At 45.1% G+C, this 16,064-nt stretch overlaps 1 long non-coding RNA gene across 1 annotated transcript; it reads left to right on the forward strand.

The window, feature by feature from the left end:
• The first annotated feature begins 1,927 nt into the window (after positions 1-1,927).
• LOC144737575 (uncharacterized) lies at positions 1,928-15,646 on the forward strand. The gene is made up of 2 exons (XR_013589034.1): positions 1,928-1,975; positions 6,701-15,646. It is a non-coding gene; the product is annotated as an uncharacterized LOC144737575 (long non-coding RNA).
• Positions 15,647-16,064: the final 418 nt, after the last annotated feature.

The raw sequence follows: 16,064 nt of genomic DNA on the forward strand, positions 1-16,064 counted from the left end.
CCATTAACCACCCAATATCACCACCAGCCATCGTTATCATCACCACCAATCAGCATCATCACCCACCATCATCACCACCCATCGTCATCACCACCAATAATCATTAACACCCATCATCAGCACCAACACCCATCATCATCAACAACCATCATCATCACCACCGACTTCCTCCTCCTCCTGGTTGAGGGTGGAGCAAATTTTTAGTTTCACTAGCTGCGTCCATAGCTGGTGGGGTGAAGGCTTTATGACCAAAGGAGATGGATCGATCTCCGTGGCCACGTCGCCTTCATCATCCAGGGTCTCCTGCTGTGGCAGCCCATCCTTAGACGCATGCTGCTCCTTCCTCTTGGCGAGCGTCTTCCTTGCCACCCGCACGCGCCACTCGGGCGGTGTCCAGGAAGGCAAAAAACGCATCTGCGGTGTCTGCCAGCTGTCCTGCTCCCTTCCCCTGGTGTGAGGGGTTTCACTGCCTCTTCTGGCCCATGGTCTGGGAAGTGTTCCTCCTCTGAAATTGATCCTTGGGAGCAGGGCCGGATTGAGGCACGGGGCTTTCGGGGCTGCAGCCCAGGGGCCTCTTGCAAGCTGGAGGGCCTCGGGAGATAAAGTGAAAAGTTATTTCATTTGTGAATGCTGAATGTAATTTGTTGTTAGCCTTGTAAAAATACATTTTATTTTTTCTTTAATTTTGTTTTCCTTTCGAAAATATTACCGGGGGCCTCACAGTACCTGTAACCCAGGGGCCTACAACATTTTAATCTGGCCCTGCTTGGGCGCCAGGTCCGTGCATGTTCCTCCCCCTCTTCCGGTTTGCCACGCGAGGAAGTGGTGTTGGGGCCACGACCTCAGGCGAGGGAGGCTGCGTGGCTGCCGGGTCTGGTTCAAGTTCAAGTTCATTTATTAGGTAGACAACGAATGCCTTGGACTCTAAACCCGAGTTTAGAGTTATTTGGTATAGCCCTGTGAGCCATTCGGTTCTTGAATCGGGTGCAACCGCAACAAACAAAAAACTAAAACATGAACAAGAAAACATCTTAAAGTGACTAAGTGCAAACAGAAAATCCAAGAAAAAGACAGCAAAATATTGCAGAAAAAGCACCGTACACTAACACTGTGTGCAAAAATCCCAGTGGGATGCAAGTCAAACAACAACAACCACAAGACAACTTAGATTAAGGCCGTCAGTCTCTGTACTACAACAAACATGGCCAAACCAAAAACTTTTCGAAAATCACCAAAAATAAAGCGATAAAAGCAATGAAACAGTGATCATACGAACTGTGACCGAATTTTCACAATAAACGACGTCAACAACATGTACTACCAACGTTGAGGGGCTTTGTTGCGGTGAAGGATCCTGCCGCTCTGCTTCCTTCACACGGCCTCCCTCCTCCCACGATCTTTTCCCCCACCTGCGCTGTCATTTGTTCGGGGACATCCCTCCTGAAGTGCCCGCCCTCTTTGCAAAGCCTTTTTGCCGTAGAATAGCCTGCGAAAAAAACTACCACCCTCCTCGTTCCATTTCGATTTAAAGCTTTCGTGACTGCAGGGATTCATCTTCTTGGTTCTTTCGGTAAAGTCACGTCCTCAGGTGGAGAACAGGTCTGTTCTCCACCTGAGGACGGCTACTTGCGTTGTGGCCGAAACGTTGTGAGAATAATTTTATTATGTTTTATTTTTATTATTTCCATTCTACGTGACTTTACCAAAAGAACCAAGAAGATGACTCCTCGTTCCAGTTAAATCCTTATGTGGGCTTCGCTCATTAACATAATTCATTCACTTTCTCCATCACCGAGAACATTGCGTTTAGTTTAGCAGCCAAACCCATCACTCCATATGGGTGCGTATTCATTAACATAATGAATGCAGTACCCCGCTAGTGACGTCACATCATCTCCCCCCTCCCCGCTAGCTTCTGCGTGACGTCACGAGATACCCGGAAGTTTCCGTTCCACTCGCCGCTCAGAGGTTCAAGGTGAGAAGTTCACGTGGTGGTGGTTGTTGTGGTGGTGATGATGATGGTGGTTTTGTGGTGGTGGTTGTGGTGGTGATGATGGTTGTGTTGGTGGTTGTGGTGGTGGTGATGGTGATGGTGGTTGTTGTGGTGGTGGTTGTTGTGGTGATGATGGTTGTGGTGGTGGTTGTGGTGGTGGTGATGGTGGTGGTGGTTGTGGTGATGGTGGTTGTGGTGGTGGTTGTGGTGATGGTTGTTGTGGTGGTGGTTGTGGTGATGGTGGTTGTGGTGGTGGTAGTTGTGGTGGTGGTTGTGGTGGTGGTAGTTGTGGTGGTGGTAGTTGTGGTGATTGTGGTGGTGGTAGTTGTGGTGTGTATGTGAGTTGTGTGTGCTCAGAATCTGCTGTGAGCTTTACGGAGTCTCTTACCTGCTGGGTTGACATGTACTGTGTGTTTTTATGAGTGTGCGTTAATATCGCGTTGTGGATTGTTTAATGTCTTTCGTATTTTTTGGACGGTATCTGTATTGTTGGCGTCTGTGTATGATTTATTATTCGTGCCCTCGTGCCTGTCTGTTTATAAATAGCGTGGTGTAGTGGGGAGCGTTAGTGTAGCGTGGCGTGTGGCGTGGGGTGTAGTGTGGCGTGGGGTGTAGTGTGTAGTGTGGTGTAGCGTGGGGTGTAGCGTGGCGTGTAGTGTAGTGTGGGGTGTACTGTGGCGTGGGGTGTATAGTTTTGGGGGTGTACAGTAGCTGTGGTGTACAGTATCGTGGGGTGTACTGTAGCATGACGTACTGGTGCGGTGTGTAAACATCGCCACTGGGGAGACAAAGGCGGTCGGGCGTGGTGCTGGCTACCCACCCCCTCGTGTGCTGCTCCGGCCTTCATAGGTGCTCGCTAACAGCACTTGCCCGAACAGTATGTTCCATGCTATACGGGGGATCTTTGTCTTTGTACTGCAGAGTGTGGTTTACTGTAGTCTGTGGTGCATTGTGGCTTGTCTAGGATAGTGTGTTGTGCATTACAATGTGCACAGTGCGGCACAGGTTGTGTGCGTCTTGTGAGTGGAGGGTTTGTAGATAGGTCAGAGCGTGCAAGGGGCTGGTAACCCCTCCACCAGCATAAGCTTGTGGTCGAGACCAGGGGGACAGGCGTCCATGACGCCTTATGGCCAAACTCCATCTGGGAGAGCCAGACTGAACCCCCCCTCTCTCTCAGGGTTCATCCAGGAACAGGAGAACACTGAGATTGGCCACATGGAATGTTCGGACTCTCGTTGTGGAGGAGAGGCTGCCACTCCTCGGTCGGGAGATAGACTGATACTCCCTGGACCTTTGTGGGATACAGGAGGGTCCAGTAGAGCAGTTCTGGCTCCAGTTATCATGAGGGGTGGACAATTCTCCACTCGGGGCAGGAAACTGCCAAACATCAGGGAATGGCACGGATGAAGGGGGTGTTGGAGCATGGCGGTGAGGTGTGAGGAGCTGTAAGTCCCAGGCTACTGTGGGCTCGCCGTCCCATCAACAAGAGGTGAGGAGTAGTGTTGGTGATTGCTTACGCCCCCACCAAAGATGAACATCATTGGAGGCGTGCAGACAAGGCTGATGAGTCGGACGCCTTCTATAACGTCCTGTCACATGTGATAGCTGAAGTGGTCCCTAGGGATAATCATCCTCTTGGGTGACTAATGCCTGGGTTGGAGTGATTGGAAGGCATGGGCCAGATCAGCTCAATAACGGAAGGAGGCTGCTACTCTTCTGTGTAGCCCATGGGATCACAGGACGGGTTCCGCCACCATGGTGCCCACTCGGGTACTTTACCACACTGAGTTTCAATACTCTAGTTCCAGGAGCATTCTGCTGAGTTGGTTTTGCAGTTGGCGGGAGGGGCGATGCTTCTTCACGTATTTCCGATTTAGTAATTTGCAGGCCGTTTTTCAGCATTGGAATGTGGATGGTACCAGGACAGAAATTGATTTCAGAGTCAGCATTAGTTTTTTTCCTGATGAAGTCCATCATCTTATTTTCAAGGGAGACTCAGTCTGCAGAAATCAAAGCATTCCACAATTACACTCACACACTGGTCCACTCACCAACTCAACCACTCACCCACCCACGACCCCACTCACTCGTGCAGTCAACCATTCACCCACACTTGCACTCACTGGCCCACTCATCCACTCACTCATTCACTCACCAATCCTCTCATTTACCCACCCACTCTACCGCTCGCCCACTCATCCATCCACTCTGCCACTTGCCCACTCAAGCACATACTCACCTACCCACACACTCAGCCACACTGACTGGCCTACTCACCCACCCACTCACCCACCCACCCACCCACCCACTCACCCACCCATCCACCCACCCACCCATCCACCCACCCACCCACCCACCCACCCACCCACCCACCCACCCACCCACTCACCCACCCACCCACCCACTCACCCACCCACCCACCCACTCACCCACCCACCCACCCACTCACCCACCCACCCACCCACCATCACAACCAGAAGTGAATTTCCCGAGTGAAGCGCACTGAGCATAGAAGCTCTTTTTAAAGAGCGGCTTGGCCAGCAGACATCAAAGCATTCCACAATTCTAAATTCACAAACAAACTTAATAGTAATACCAATTATGTTGTAAAGTTACATTCACGCTCAAACTTGATTGATTTTAATAATAGTCGGTTTAAATAAGATAAGAGATGGCAGAATGGAGATGCCAAGAGACGAAACTTAGATGTTTCAAAACTTTTGTGACAGCGATATTAAATGCGTTTGATAAAAAATTGTGTGCAACTGTTAACAGACAATCAGACTCACACAGACACCCACAGACTCACACAGACAATCAGACGCACGTTGCAGATTTTTAGGATTGTCCAATGGTTTAATAACCGGTGAGATACGTAAACAGCAGATCTATGGACAAATACCCTTGTAAAAAATTGATTTTACCCTGTCTGGAAATAAAACAGGTTTTAAGATTTTCAAAAACCCAATAGATACATTTGAAGTTTTCGTGACTGCAGGGATCCATGCAGCAGCCCCTTTTGCCCACTTCTGCAATTGTTTCTTGCTGTGGTTGTCCCACCTGATGACGGACGCTTGTGTTGCGCCCGAAACGTCGTGATTTATTTTATTTTATACCTACGTGACTTTACCGAAAGAACAAATTAGTACCAAATAGATACCATTTGCAAGAAATTTGTTCTGCTTTAACCACACGTGCTTCAGGTGAACATGCTGTTTCATAATTTGATACTGGGAAACAAAGGTCCCATGATAAAATAGCATGTGTGGTTGATGCAGACTTGATGTTTGTGCTCAAATATCCCACAAGAATGTGTGGATAATGCCTACTTGATAATACCTTGCAATAGGTTCCTGTTTGCAAATTGGACTTTATTCATTTCAACGTATTGTTTGTGAATCGATTACCTTTAATCTAGTTTACACTCCCTGTCTTATTTATATGTACATTGAACTTATTTCACACCATACATGGCCAATCGTGTATTTTTTTGTTTGGAACTATTTGACCTGCCTAGATTGGACATCTTTGAAAAAGATATTAAAAGCGCATCTGATTCCTCCAGAAGACATATTCTGATTCTAAAGATTCTGATCTTAACGCCTCACGTGTTATTGCTGACAAGGGTAAAGCCTTTTCTTCAACATATTTATTTAATCAAACATGTGGACCATGATGCCGGTACATAATGGCCTACTTATGAAAAATCATGTGAAAGAGAGAGGAACTCCAATGTCAATTGTGAAGCAGACGGTACATGCTGGTCTGATTAATAAGCCTGCAATATTAAAAACGTAACATTTGTAAAATTCTGCATTTCATCCGTAGATCCCATCAATCCGTGCCGTGTATGGAAAGTATTCAATACACAGAACCTGCAGGATAAACAGCCAGAAATCAAGGGGTATGGGGGTAAAATACGATGTCCCCACTGACTCAATCACCCACTCACTCAACCACTTAACCCATTTGCTCACGCACCCACCCATTTACTCACTCACCAACTCCCTCAGGGAATGCTGCGGTTGGTGACATTTATACGGCACTGGGCTCAGGCTGCTGAACAGCGTGTGAACAAAACCTGCCCTGGGATTGAGATAGGAGTAAGCTTCCACAGTCTGTTAATTTACTACTATAATGAGCCAAGAATGTCTGTGTGTCCCGCGTGTGACGTCACTGCACGTCGACCGGCACCCCTCATTAATAATCATGAACAGGTGACGTCCTCCAAATGAACACCCCCATCCATTAATAATAATTAGCGGGTGACGTCACTCCACATGGGGGGGGCGAGGCCCCTCCTCCCCCCTCCTCAGTGTCAACTTATAACCCTCACTACAAAAGCAGAACCCTCACGTCATGCGATCTCCGTAACGCTATTGAGACATAGAAGTAAAAAGGACGTCATGATGAACAAGGGATTATAACCTTTAAATGAAATAAGTGTGTCACCACGGCCTTACAAATTGCACGCGAATGGATGCAATGAACATCGCGTCGCCGTCTGCTTTTTGCTTGCAAGTTTCAGATTTACTGCAATACACCCGTCCTTGGACGGGCTAAAGGCTCGTGCAACAATGGGTGTTGTTGTGTGTGGTAGTGTAACCTTCAGCCTGCAGCACTATGAACCTGGTGACACGAGTTTGATTCCCACACACGGCCACCAACACCAGTGACTTATTTTGACTGGCCCTGTACTTCCCCTAGGTCGACTCAGCCTCCCGAGAGTACCTGGTGCAGTGTGTAAACATTGCCACTGGGGAAACAACGACAGTCGGGTATGGTGCACACATACACCCCACTTTTGAACTTATTGTTAAGGCTATATTGGGGATCTTTGTCTTTCTTGCGTGTAACTCTATGAATGTGTGTGCCTCAGTGTATGCTTATGAGTGTATGTGTGTTAATGTGTGTTTATATCTTGGCTTAAAGCTTTCGTGACTGCAGGAATTCATATTTATTGAGACTTTCGGTAAAGCCACGTAGATAAAAAAAAATATCACGACGTTTTGATCGCAACACAAGCAGCGGTGTCCCTCGTTTTTTAATGAGCTGGATGTCTCACAAGCACAGCCACCGTTGCGGTGGTTCGCTGACATTGACATGCTAATCTCTTGCAATACAATGGCCACCTCCACAGCTGCGTCGTCGTGGAGGTATATCAGCTCTCCGATCTTACATTTACATGCAAATTCTATCTCTAGCCCGACCCACTTACCCTTGGGCTAAACCCATCTCAAACCTATATAACATCCTGCTTCAGCAGCTCTCCCGCTATATATATATTTTCACCTGATGACGATTGCTTGTGTTGCGATCGAAACGTCATGATATTTTTAAATATTATTTTTCTATCTACAAGGCTTTACTGAAAGACCCAAAGAATATGTGTGTTTTATGTAACTGCGTGTATAACCTAACATTTAACCTTCTTTTCTTTGTATTTTAGCCTCTTCTTATTAGTGATTTTGTAGAGCATGGTGTGTGAGCATCTTGGCGTGCTGGGTAGCTAACACACGTGTTTGTGTATTTGAATTTGTGTGTTAGTGTGTATGTATTTGTTATTTTTGCTATGTCTTAAATATTCTAGGAAGTAACCACCCCCTGTGAGTGGTTGGTTGGCGCACCATCTGTTGACTAAGTGGGGGGGGGGGGGGCAATCCAGAGTCTAAGAGCAGTTTTAGCGCTGGGCATAATTGGCCTCCAAAGGAAGCTGCTGAGGGAGGGTGGTGATGTTACACAGTTTGCAATACAGAACAATATTACAATCTCACGGACCAAAGGATAATCTCTTGAGGATTGGACAGAGATCTAACCTTCAACCACACTTATTGCTAGATAATGATTATTCAACATTGGCTTGCCAAACCTGCTGAGAAGAAACTTGCAGAGCCGCATTGTGGTTATCGATTCTAGCGCAGATGTATGGATTTTTAGCAGAAACTAGATCTCTGCTTTCTTCATGATTTCGATGTTAATACTGCTCTGATCATATTCGTTGAGGATTTTTATGACTTGGCTAAACCTGCTTGACCAGAAGTTGGAGCCATTTCCTGTTCAACTTTGCATGTGACAGGAATTCCATCTGGCCCTATACATTATGTTACATAGCATCTTCAATAATTATGTATTTTGAGAAGCTCACAATGGCACTAAAAAAACACTCAGAACAGTTACAATGTGAGGCTAATCGATGCCTGGTTATAATTAAGGGGCAATTCCCTCTTGGTCCACCATGTTATGTATGCTGATGATCTGGTAATGGCTACTCAATGAGAGTTAGGGACTCTTGTTCTGTACCTGGAGAATTCCATCACGAGGTGAGGTCTTGCATATGTTCCACAAAAATATAGCTACTGCCTTTGATAGTCTTAATCTTAATTTTAGAACTTTCGTGACTGCAGGAATTATTATTTGGTTCTTTCGGTTAAGTCACGTCTAAAGATAAAATAATAAATTAAATTAAATAATAGAATACGACGTTTCGATTGCAACACAAGCAATCATCATCAGGTATAATGAAATAGCGACATAAAATCTAACCAGAAAACTATAGACAGACAACTAACCAACACTGATAGTCTTGTCATCCAACACTCCACCTGCTCAACTATGCATGAGTAATCAGGCAGGTCTACAAGTGTCTCATACTTGGTTAATGTGTTCACGACCAGCTCTGGTTTGGCAGCTTAAGTCTTCAAATTAGTCAAGCAATAATTTTTCATTAGACTGTAACACTGTGTGGAAGCTGCCTGGACTTTTGCTCCAGACAAAGCCACGGATATTACTACTTTTTTTGTGAATTTGAATTATGAACACCTTTAAAGGACTATCTGTGCTGGCGTATACAATTAAGGCAGGGCTGCCTATGATCCCTCCTCTATTGAAATGGACTACATTGTATTCGAAGTTTAATGTTTTGAACTTGACACATTTTGGTGAAGTGAGGAAGCATTAAAACCGAGCAGATGGAGGTGGCCAGGCATGGTCCTGGACACACCACCACCTTTTTACCATGCCAGTGTGTGACAGTGTCAAGTTTGTATTTGCAGTAAAGTATATTAAATCTATTGAACATGGAGGTTAAATCAAAACAAGTTTATTTTAGTTTTTCTCTGAAACTTTTTATAAGAATGGTAACAGTCAGGAAATTAACACAGCACTATGCAGCTGAAGTTAGATCTGTTCATCCCAGCATTCAAGGAAATCTGAGCCTGACTTCACACCTTTAAGTTGTGATTGAGCATTAATTTATGCATTTATACATAATACAAATAGTTTTATTTTCAACAGCCTTTGCTATGTTAGCTGAATTTTGCTTTATAAATATTCCTGTTGTAGCCAGACAGCCAAAATTGTGTTCTTGAAGTTTTGGGTTAACATTCATTTAGAAGATACTAGGGCTTCCAGGCATATTTAAGACCATTTGCCCTCTCATTGTATGCCTTAACAGCCTGTGTGATGAATTGGGGAATATCCTGAATATATGAATTAGTATAGACGTTTAAGTCATGTGTAACTGTGTATATATGCATTCCTCTGTGCCTTGATACTGACGTAGATGGTGTGGATATTCGTTTTTCTGTCTGCAGCTGACGTTTCCTCTGCAGAATTGGTCTGATGGAGCAAAGGCACTCAGCGCAGCTCGGTGCAAAAAGGCAACAATGTGACCAGTGTGCATACAGCACGGATCGTGCTATAAACTTGATAGAGCACCAGAGAACACACACAGGAGAGAAACCCTTCAAGTGCAGTGTGTGTGAGATGGCATTTGCATGGTCCTCAAATCTTAAAAAACACCAGAGAACGCACACGGGAGAGAAACCCTTCAAGTGCACTGTGTGTGAGAAAGCATTTGCACGGTCATCAGTTCTTCAGAGCCACCAGAGAACACACACAGGAGAGAAACCCTTCAAGTGCACTGTGTGTGATAAGGCGTTTTCACAGTCAACAATTCTTCAAAGCCACCAGAGAACACATACGGGAGAGAAACCCTTCAGATGCAGTGTGTGTGGGAAGGCATTTTCAGTTTCTTCTACTCTTAAAAATCACCAGAGAACACACACAGGAGATAAACCCTTTAAGTGTACTCTGTGCGGGAAGGCGTTTGCACAGTCACCACATCTTCAAAGACACCAGATAACACACAAGCATCAGAAGACCCCGAATGAGTTGAGTCTGAAATCGGTTTGTGTAAGTAAAAGTGCTGCAATGAGCCCATCCCTCGTGAAACAAGAACCAGAAGAAACCCCAGCTTGGACACTGAAAGGTATCAAGGTGAAATATGAAGAGGTGAAGGTGAAATGTGAAGAAGTGACAGTGAAGAGCGAAGAAGTGAAGGTAAAATGTGAAGATGAAGATTCAAATCCAACATCGGACCTTCACATGGATGAAGGCGACGTGAAGCAGGAGGAGATTTCTGACTGTGAGGCAGAGCGAAGAAACTCCCAGCAGTTTGTGGAAGTGGAGGTGTGGGTGGACTTCCTAGACAATACAAAGTCAAATGGAGACCCGGTAGATGTGCAAGCTTGAGACAATAAAGCTCCAATATATTCATCTTTGTCACATGTCTTTCATGAAAATAATGTGAAGTTTAACACTCAATTCCTAGGTTTAAACTGGAAAGTGAGATGCAGCCATTATTTGTGGACCTGTGGGTTGGGTAGATATCTAACCAGGAGCGAGAGTCAATAAGCTCCCAAGCATTCACTATGTTATGATAATAATTGCATTTATATGGTACTTGCTTAATTGCCTCATCAACTCAGAGTTTTGTATCATATCTCATCACAAACACTCGAAGAGTACACCCAAGTGGCAGCTGCCCCTGTGTAGCAACAGGTGGCCCTGCCCGAGCCTGCATGTGGGCATGAGTCTGTCAATAGGGGGCGATGATTGATGTGTAACCTCAGTTGTCTAATTTGTGGGTAATGTTTCGAACTTGACAAATTTTGACCACGACGCCAGCATGCAATGGCCTCGTTTTAAATGACACGAAAGTATGTTTTACATCCAATGTTGAGCAGATGGTGCATATTTGTAATGAATGTTCCTGGACTAACCAAGGGTGCCTGTCGGATAAGAACCTTTAACCTCTGCTACAAATGAACGACCACTTGTCTTCCCTCAATCCGAGTGCTGCAGGTGCCTCATCCAGACAGAAATTAACTTCTTGTAAATATAATATAACATGATGAAGTACGATAATTGTTTTTGTTACCCTTCTATCTGGCAACAAAACTGACACATTTTTACAAGGAGTCATGTTTGCATAGACCACAATACCTGCAGTCATAATGCAAACAAAAAACATAACTCTGATAATGTATGCGCCTTTTGGCGTTATCTGGTTCAACCCATGTGAGACTATGCTCTAAGGAAAGCTGTCTCGGGTGTGGACCAATCAACTTCAAGGACAGTGCATACATTATCAGAGTTATGTTTTTTGTTTGCATTATGACTGCAGGTATTGTGGTCTATGCAAACATGACTCCTTGTAAAAAGGTGTCAGTTTTGTTGCCAGATAGAAGGGTAAAAAAACAATTATCATATCTTTTACTGGCAAATGAGGTTCCAATGATGATGAAGTACATTTAGGTGCAGTAATGACATTTTATCAATATACCTATCGATCATTTTAATTATCATTTTACGTACAATTGTCTGATTTTGTGTCAGCCTGAAGGGTAATTGCGGGTATGGGCAAGGTTCGGTAACTAAGAAAGGGGGCGTATCTGGGTTAAATGTAAAAGGTGGGGTTAGTCGGGAAGCTCCGGGAACGTGGGTCATTCATCAGTTACAAGGCATACCACTTAAAATGTATGTATAGGAGATACATTCTCCACAACACGATTTCTAATTTTGTATTACGTGTTTACAGTGAGGGAAAAAAGTATTTGATCCCCTGCTGATTTTGTACGTTTGCCCACTGACAAAGAAATGATCAGTCTATAATTTTAATGGTAGGGTTATTTGAACAGTGAGAGACAGAATAACAACAACAAAATCCAGAAAAACGCATGTCAAAATGTTATAAATTGATTTGCATTTTAATGAGGGAAATAAGTATTTGACCCCTTCTCAATCAGAAAGATTTATGTTGAGACACCACCAATAACAGTCCACAGGTGGCGTGCACTGAATCAATGATGCACTCCCAGAAGACTGTCCTATTTATAGTTTGCCTTAAACATTCCTTTGTATCGTGCAGAGACCGTCGTGTCTGCTGATCTGTTTCATAGCAAGGAGGTAATTTTACGAGCACATTTGAAATAAAAATGTGTTACAGATTTGTATTCAGTTATAAGGCAGAGCACATCGAGGAGATAAGTTCCCAAGATATTAAAATTTTTACATTTTACATCTATGTTTATTGTGTAGATAGAGTTTTACTCATAATTGTAAACCTAGGTATTTTCATGTGTTTAGGGTTGCTTTACATGATAACATGTCACCTGTCCTGTTCATGTAACAATTAAAAAATCAGTAAAAGGGTTATATAAATAAAACAAATTTACGAAACAAAAGGCAACAAAACTATGATGTATATATAAGTACATCGTTTAGCCCTTATTCAGTGTCTATTTGACGCTTCTTGGCTTGTCTCTTGTATTCATGAAAGGGAGCATCTCTTGTCACTGTCGAGCAATAGTCTGAAAACATTAATGGGCTGCATTTGCCCCGATAGCATTTCTCTATTGTTGCAATGTCCTGGTGAAATCGCTCGCCATGCTTGTCGCTTACTGCTCCGCAGTTTGGTGAGACAAAATATAGATGACAGTGCAAAAAATGTATATTTAGTGACCTGTTGCAACCAAGGCTTTTGTATGCTTTGAGATTTTCCACAAACTCCCTGTAGTCTGCTTTGTTTCCGAGAAAATGTGTTGCCACAAACTGGAACGCATTCCATGCCGTATTTTCCTTGCCACCCAGTGCACTGTCAAATGCATCATTTTGAAGAAGTTCACGAATCTGAGGACCAACAGACACCTTCCTTTATCTTAGCTTCACTTAACCGTGGAAATTTTCCACGGAGGTACTTGAAAGCTGCTTGTCTTTTGTCCATGGCTTTGACAATGTTCTTCATCAGACCCAGCTTGGTGTGTAAGGGTGGTAACAAAATCTTCCTCGATTCAACAAGTTGTGGATGCTGAACACTTTTCCTCCCAGGCTCCAATGACTGTTGGAGTGGCCAATCTATCTTGATGTCGTGGGAATCTCTCGCACGACTATCCCATTTGCATAGAAGACCAAGAAAAAGAGCAACAACCTTCAAATCGCCACAAAGCTGCCACTGATGATGGTCATAGTTTATGCACCTCAAAAGTTGTTTCATGTTGTCATAGGTTTCCTTCATATGGACTGCATGACCAACTGGAATTGATGGCAAAACAATGCTATTCAGCAAAACAGCTTTAAGATTCATCTTCAATGAATCAATGAACAGCCTCCACTCATCTGGATCATGAACGATGCTGAGGGCTGCCATCACACCATCGATGTTGCAGACTAAAATATCACCTGTGAATATGAATTGGATAAGATCCTTTTGATGGTCACCGAACATGGAAACCCTAACATCACCTGCCAGGAGATTCCACTGCTGCAGTCTGGAGCCCAACAGCTCTGCGCCTTACTCTTGGGTAGTTCCAAATCCCTGACAAGGTCTTTCAGTTCACCTTGAGTTATGAGGTGTGGTTCAGAGGAGGAGGATGTGAGAATCTGGGTCATGTGACCTTGATGGTTCAGGACCAGAAGTTGCATCCTCGTCTGACTCAAGTGAGAATGATTCAATTGCATCAGGAACCTCCAGTCCTCCGTGGGTTACTGGGTGTATAGCCGATGGAATGCTTGAATAATGCACAGTCCACGTTTTCTTTGACACACCTTACCCAACTGAAGGCATGATGCAGAAGTAACCATTGCTGATATGATCTGTTGGCTCTCTCTAAATCATTGGCACTGCAAAAGGCATACATTTCCTTTTCCTGTTCAACTACTGGCGACGATTTGTTGCACACGTGTTGCAGCATGTGGAGCTCACATCTTGTCCTGACCTCCAATTTTGCAGCCAAAATAAAGTTGATAGGATTTCTTAACCATAGGGGTTATACTGCGCTTTGGTGACGCAAAAGTCACTTCACCACAAACATAGTAGTAGTTATCTGCTTTGTTCACATAAGTACGAGGCATCTCTGCTCACTTCGGCCAAACAGAAATGTGTCCCTTTGCAAAATCAAACTGTCAAATAAAAGAGCACAACACTACATGATTTCAACAGCTGATATAGGGCAATTTGTTCAGCAGAGGGATGTAAGCCTCGTTATGATTGCATCATCCATGACTTCGAGGAATAACATGATGCAATTCATATGTATGATGCAATACCAGGTTCAGATTGCATTATTCATTGTGTAGCGAGTCCAACTGAGTCGCAGACGTTGTCTTAGGAGCAACACTTTTATTAACTCTTAGCACAACATACGCCAAGCTATTAACACAACACACTCTCGGGTGGTGACCACTCAACTAACCACGCTACGGCAAACCACACCCACGGGTTCGCGATCCTGGTCTGGACAACGAGCTGGGTTCTGGACCACGTGGCTGGAGGCTTCTTCAAGCTTGACGTGGATCTCCTGCCTCTCCAACAGTTAGAACGCCGAGCCCCTCTCAGGGACCCCTTTATCTCGGCCCAGGCTGGGGCTGACTCCGCCTCTCGCCCCGCCCACCTCGATCTCTCTCACCCTTACCCGAAGGCTCTCGGGAGCTCTTCTCATACCACGTGACCACCTATTGGGCCCCCTCCACTGGTGGCCCCCCTCCAGTATCATCCGGTCATGTGTCCCCAGGTCAGCCAGCGTATCATGACCGAACGTAACCCTGGCTGGCTGACACTCTCTCGCTCCCTCAACTTGAGCCCGCACCGCACACTGTACATGGTGTCCCCGCGTTAACCAGCGCTCGCCAAAGCCCCCACTACGGCTGGTACTATGCCCCGTATCCGGGCTGTACATAATGACAATATAGTTTCCCGCCATGGCCTCGCAAGCCCGGCACCACACAGTGACATTCCTAGTCACTACAATTGTTTTGCTCAAAAAGCTAATTCTGTCCAAACCCAGTCATAGATTTATTCATAGACCCCGTCAAAGATGTATTTTAGCAGTTTCTGGTTTAAATTGAGATCCCTTCCCTTTGTAATAACAGCCATAGAGGGTTCACGTGGGGATTGGCTTGCCGGTCCCGCTTTGTAGCCAATAAGGGGTGAGCCAGGGAGCATGGCCTCGGCGTGATCACGGCATGTTAGCAGGGGTGATTGGCCTGGCCAATCGGGGCCTCAGCTAATGGGAAGCCGGATCAGAGGCGTGGTCCGGGGATTGACAGGGAACCATCGGGAACGGTCAACGCTGTCTATGGAGGATTGGCTGGGGGGTACCACGTGACGAAGGGATTAAGAGAGAGAGGGAGAGAGAAGTCGGGAGGAGACTTGGGAACGAGAAGAGCAGGAGTCACGTGCGTACGGGGCTCTGGGTGCCACGTGCGCGGTGGGGACTTGGCGGGAAGTCTGCCCGCTTTCCGTTGTCTGTCAGCAACGGGGAGTGTGTGAGGTGTAACTGTGGAAGTTGAAAATAAAAAGGACTGATTCCGGAAGCCGTCTCAAGAAGGTTTATTACACCTTTATAACTCACTTATCCTCCGCCATTCACTACCTATACTGACCCAGTAGCATATCATTTTCATTCATAGTAACCCAGAATAAGTAAAGTTGGACTACATTTATGTCGGAATAATTTTGGCTATCGACCAGTGTTATGGGTGATGAAGACGATGGGTGATGATGATGGGTGGTTATGATGGTGGGTGGTGTTTACGATGGGTGGTGATGATGATGGGTGGTGATGTTGGTGGGTGGTGTTTACGATGGGTGGTGATGATGATGGGTGGTGATGGTGATAATGATGGTTGGTGATGATGAGTGGTAATTATGAAGGGTGGTCATGATGGTGATGGATGGTGATAATGATGGTTGGTGATGAGGGGTGTTGATGCTGAGGGTGATTGGTGATGA

Source organism: Lampetra planeri, chromosome 71 (assembly GCF_965212315.1).
Source record: "Lampetra planeri chromosome 71, kcLamPlan1.2.h2, whole genome shotgun sequence".
Taxonomy (NCBI): Eukaryota; Metazoa; Chordata; class Hyperoartia; order Petromyzontiformes; family Petromyzontidae; genus Lampetra; species Lampetra planeri.